Source organism: Mytilus californianus, unplaced genomic scaffold (assembly GCF_021869535.1).
Source record: "Mytilus californianus isolate M0D057914Y unplaced genomic scaffold, xbMytCali1.0.p SCAF_1, whole genome shotgun sequence".
In the NCBI taxonomy this organism is placed as follows: Eukaryota; Metazoa; Mollusca; class Bivalvia; order Mytilida; family Mytilidae; genus Mytilus; species Mytilus californianus.
In genome coordinates this window covers 131,032,515-131,038,810 of record NW_026262581.1, presented here as the reverse complement: position 1 = coordinate 131,038,810, position 6,296 = coordinate 131,032,515, and positions in this window count along the sequence as shown.

The window sequence follows — 6,296 nt, the reverse complement described above, 5'->3', positions numbered from 1 at the left end:
TTTGTCAATTATTTTGAAAACTATGATAGATAAAGAGAAACTTTTATTAGGAAAAATGATCAGACAACTGCTGATTGGAGTTATTGCTCTTTAATGAAGTTTTGTACCAATTTTTGCTTTTTTGCCTATTACATTGTATTTTGAAACTTTGATAGATAGAAACTTTAAATATCAAAAATTATCAGCAAGAGAAGATCTACAAACAAGTCATATAGCTTAAATCTTGAGTCAACTTATTATTTGAGTTATTGCCTTTAAAGATGTTTTTTTACCATTTTGTTTTTAATTTTTTGTCCAATATATTGAAAAGTATAGAGGAAACAAATGTAGATAGAAACTTTAAAAAGCAAAAACGATCAGCAGGATATGGTCTACAAATATTTGACTATTTTGGCCATGTTGAGTAGTCTTAGATTTAAATATTCCTTACTGATATCTCTTGTGTGGTCTCGAACATTGCTCCTACAAATACTTGGTTTCCGAAAGTTCTATACATGTATATTCAATTGTAGATTAAGTTTCAGTTATTTCAGTCCATCTCTTGTTCCAGTTTTGACGATCATATCATGAGTTATTTTTTCCAATTTTTCTTGGGATTAAGTATGATTGCATATGCTGAAAGCAAATCATATGACCTCAGAATATTGTCCAAATTTAAAAACCATCCATTTATCATCAGAAACAGTAGTTGTTTAATTGCCTTTTTGGAAAGCTTTCTAATTTTTGGATGTCTGTTTTGGTAGTGTTGAGAATTCAATTCCATAAAGCATGTTTTCTCTTTATTTTGTATGATATCAATGGATTAATTTCGTGTAGTCCTGCTCCCATAAGGGAGTACATAGTTGCTCTTGCAGTGGAGATTCCTTTCTCAATGTTTGGGCGGTTTCGGTGCTGTCTTTCTATACCTATGTGTTAAATGTTCTGCTTTCCATTGATCTCATTGTTAAAAACATTAGATTTACTTCTTTGTTCTATTTGTTGATTAGCGGAAATTTTTTATTGTTCATCTCAACTCTCTTATTTAAGTTGAGTCAAGGCATCATATTCTGAGCTTGAACATAGCATTATGTCATCTGCGCACGTGGGACAGCATACATAATTGGTTCTTATTTCAAATCCAATGTTTGTGGTTTCAGGTGTATCCAGTATGGTCTTATTGTAACTCTTAGAGAAGTCGACATAGAGATTCGTTCCCTGTTTTGACTCTTTGTTAATTTATGCAATGTTCTAAGATACAGCCTTGAGATTTAACCAATGTGGATGTTTTGTTATATAGTTCTTTTTATCACTAATCAGGTTGATCCTGTAATTCCTTGGTGGTATAATTTACAAAATGAGTGTATGTGGTCTATAAACTCGAAAGTTTTTTCGGCATTTAGAGTAATCAAGATGAGACACGCATTTTATCTTTGTCCTCAGAAATGGCTTCGATGATTAAAAACGCAATTTATTTTTAAGAAATTGGTGAAATCTTTCTGAAGTTTATTTTGATGTTTAATGAAAATGACTTTGATTATAGATCTAACACAAAATTCCAATATTTTCCATATAATAGAGATAACAGTAATGCCTCTGTGGTTTGATGGTATTGTTGGGTCTTTGTTTTTTTGCGGACTGGAGTAATAAGACATTTTTTAATAGCATCAGTAATATGTTTTGTGTAAAATATATTATTTAGTAAGAGATTGTCAGATATATACAACTTATGCTGATCCACCATGAGTAAGATGTTATCAATAAAGAAATAAGTTTTGAAATTTCAGTTGAAGTAACCGGTCGAATTGTTATTTCTTCATTTTCACATATGTCTACAATTGTATCCGCATCTAGCTTGACAAGATTGTCATGTATTTCATTGAAGCTATAATTTGTTTAATTGCTTTCAAATATATTTCTTGAAAAGATTAATAATATCGTCAGGGGAAGAGGCTTCCTTTCTTCTGTATGCAGGTAATAAGCTAACTGGCAGATGAGTATCTTTGAGTTTTCATTAATCGAAAGAATTCATCTTTATCTCTGTCTGTCTAAACAATCATTTCTTCATGTAGCTCAAGGGTGCATTTTCAATAAATATTGCTATCTTAATCACCGAAGCAATTTCAATTTTTGACTCATTCTTAATTTTATGTAACATGGTTTGTTCTTTGCCTAAAAAAATATTACCATATTTGTGTGCATGATGTGCATTTTTGTTTGTTCTTGGATGACTTGCGCCAACACTATCGGCGTATTTTCTCGACTCCTTCTTTTGATTAGCTGCAAAACTGTTTTAACTATTAATACTATAGAATGTCAAGTCATGAGGTGTTCTAACTGGAAGGTTTTAACTGTTTGAATATTGGTAAATGATTAATGATATGTATTGGCATATAACTCTTGGATTTCGATCCTGTATCTATTTGTTCTTTGTCAGCAAAACTGTTTCTAACTACCAGAACTGAGTTTGTCACTTTGAACTACACTAAAATTAGTATTCATGTCAGAGTTGGTCTTGACTTTCGTGCCATTGTTTTGTTCTGTTCATTTTCTTGAATTCTGAATAATAGTTTATTCTGAGAATGTTGAAAATATATCGGATAGACAGCATAAACTGCTACTACTATCAATAATAGGTATCTGTGGTTCAAACTCACTAGTTATTTGAGGATGAAACAGTTGTGAACGCTTGAATTGCATGTTGATATGTGGAAATACTGGATGTAATGGAACTTGTTGAAACTTGATTTTGAGTTGTCAGAGGTATAGCATAACATACATGTTGAGGTTATACCATTTGTACTGGAGTGTGTGGATTAAAGTTGTTTTGATTTTGTTGTTTTAGTCTCACTTTTGTCATTTCTCTTTCTAGTTCTTTCACTTTGTTACTCAAGTAGTGAACTGTGACAATTGGAAGTATAGATATAAGTATTTGATTCTTTGACTGTAAACTATGATTGGCAGTTATATTTTGGTTGTAACCATTAAAGCCTAGTTTGGTCAGTTTTAACTTTCTTATTGTGTTGTTGTTATCCAATATTGTGTTTTCAAGCTCACCAATATGAGCTTCAACTACAGCTAGTTTAGAATTGTCATCGTCTTACTCTGTGTTCTTGTTTTGCATCCTCGTTTTGTTTCTTTGATCAAAGCTTGCTTAGTTAATTTAGTAGTATTAATGCTGTCTCATTCAACATTTTGGTTCTGAGAGTTTAGAGCTATATTATTTTCATAGAACCCTATGTTTGTGTCGTTTATGCTGGTATGCGATCTTGTAAGTTGGTACTCGATCATGTGTGCCAGATTTTAGTGATCATCGTTGGGTTCTTGGCCAACTGTAGGTATTTTTACTATAATATCTGGAGATTCTAGGGAATAAGCATATCGTTCAATGCTTTGAATGTTGGGTTCTATTTCACAGGTGGATACATTTTTCAGAGACAGGTTACATTGTATACATTGACATTTTTCTAAACTGTGAATACTCGTAGATTTAAAGAGCTCTGGTGTAACATTTTGACATTGAAAGTGAAATTCTTCTTCACAGGTGACATTAATGAAAAATTCATAGTTGTCTGTGTCTTCTGATCATGATGCACAAGTTGGACAATCTTGAGGAGTTATTGTTGTTTTATCATTTTCTGCCGGAATTTTGCTGATTGAATTCGAAATGGTTGAGTGATCTACTCTGTTAGACACTTCAACGATTACACAGTCGTGTGTTGATGTCGCCCTGTTTATTTGCAGAATTGTACTGGAGATTCGTGTAGTCAAGAATGAGTAACATGATACATGTATTGCTGAATTCATTCTCTTAAAAAGGTAGTGATGGGATTGATTTTAGAATGCCATGAATGTATTTCCTTTTAACATTACCTACCGGTATGTCTCTGCCATTTGCTCCTACAGAGATGGCTGTTTTATACATATTAAGCCCATAAGCTTGTCTCCGTCCAATACCGATGTTAGGGATGTTTTTGATACTGAACGATTCTTCTACAATAAGAGTGTTTCGTCTCTTTTGAAATGAGATATAGCAGCTATCTTTGTCGACTGTTCGTATTAATTAAGAGTTTGTTTATGAAACATCAAGAATGCAGCAGGTGTTAATTTCATAACAAGGATTCCATTTGAACTCAGTTTGCACGTCCAAATTATTAGTAACGTCAATTATTTTCTGCTTGATCTGTATCAAGTCTTTACTTAAAAGTGGTTGTTATCCCTTGGTTAATTCTAATTGGTGTGGATAGATAAAAAGGTTGAACTGATTTTCTGGCATGCCTTATGCTAGCGACTGCTAGGCTAGGTGTATATCTATGTGGTGTAAACTTCTCTCTAAGTGGTCTTCGTCTTGGGGAAGCTACTATATTTAAATTCAGGGACAGCAAAGCAGTATTTACTATCTTAAAAGTAGTTTATCCTTTTTTGGTTATTTTACCTACCTTTAATTACTAGTATGCGATATTAAGGACAGCAAAACTGTTTTTACTATCAAAAATATTGACTTGGTTCATAATTGTTTCTCGTTTTTTATATAGATTAGACCGTTGGTTATCTGTTTGAATTGTTTTACACTAGTCGTTTTGGGGCCCTTTATAGCTTGCTGTTCGGTGTGAGCCAAGGCTACGTGTTGAAGGCCGTACTTTGACCTATAATGTTTTACTTTTTATACATTGTGACTTGGATGGAGAGTTGTCTCATTGGCACTCATACCACATTTTCTAATTTATATTGGATAGTCTGTCTATTTTGGATGTTCAGAGTTTATGTAGGGATGACCAACTGTGTAGATGAAATGCAATGCATTATACAACAAAGTTGAGCTGAATCTGTATCTTTAACGTTGTTTTTATTATTTATTTTTTCAACAATGCTTACACTGTGGACAACTGTTATTACTATCCAATGTGTAGTTAATCTATAATACAAGGTCATCCTGAAATTTGAATGTAAAAAGACGATTTTGGTATTTTTTATGTTTGTCCATAGGTGTGGACAACAAAACTGTTTTACTATCCAAAACTATGATGTTGTTTTTATTATTTAATTAATGTAGAAAAACTCTATTGCAGTAAAGAGTTGCAATGACACAGTGGACAGTAAAACTGTTTTCACATTTAATGGTGGGTTTGAACTGTCTACGAGTTTTAGCTATCTATGATCGTCTTGGATCCCGTTAAGTTTTAATTGTATTAATTGCAACTGTTTCTTTTTTGTTTTGGTGAAACAGTCAAAGACAATCTGTCTGCCAATGCGCTGATATCAAAGTTTTGCTAGTAACAAGTTGTGCTGTTGGCTAAGTGGACGTGTTTAAAGTTGAAATATGAGCCTTTGCTCTTTGTTTTAAAGCCATTTGTAGGAATAAGGTTGTTTATAGCCTCTATTTGTTTGGCGAGCTTAAGATCATCCTTATATAAGGAGTGCGGGTCAGGATTATTTTAGATGTGTTATATTCCACGATTGCGTATCGTTGGATTTCAAGTAATGTTACTTTGGGAATATGTTCCTTCCATGAAGTTTTATGGCCAGAGTAATGTACTCGAATTTATTCTTTATATACTTAAGGGCACTAGCAGTTGTTTTAACCGAAGTTTTACGTGTCCCAACTTTGACTGTAGCGTTTCAGTTTCCGAGCCACACATACACGTTTATGAATTTGAACCTTTCTGTGTTTTGTTCCTTGTCCAAAGGATAAAGTCTCCCAGTCTTGAGCTTGATTAGTTGATGAACTGGATGTTTAGTTCATTTAAGGTTGTAAACCTCTGGTTTGATATAAGAACCCTTACTTTCTGAGAGGAAGACTGGTATATACCTCTGCTGAAGACTTGCAGTATCTATTGCCCTAAGCTTCTTCTAATGTCGCTATCGGTCATGAGAACTGTTTATAAACAATAAGTTATAATAGAGAGGCCGCCAACGTTATATCTTTGTCTAAGTGTGTCAACATGACGAATCTAGTTCCACCTGATTAAGTTTCAACTTAAAGTGATTGAAAAAGAATGGAAATGGAAAATGTATCAAAGATACAACAATCCGGCTCAAGGACACCAATGGGTCTTCAAGACAGCGAGAAAATCCCGCACCTGGATGTTTACATTAATAAAACAAGGTTAAATGCACCAATTAATCTTTTAACGGCGGGATTTTTCTTGCTTAATCTGCACGAGAACAACCCAGATTTTTCAAATTATTTTATTTGTGTGTGTTTTTTTTTACATTCAATTGTTATTAAATGTTACGTCTTTATCTCTAAAAAATATAAAATTGATGAAAGTAGGGTGTACCTGTGCAAGTATCCTGTAAATTATCGAATTTCTTTTCTG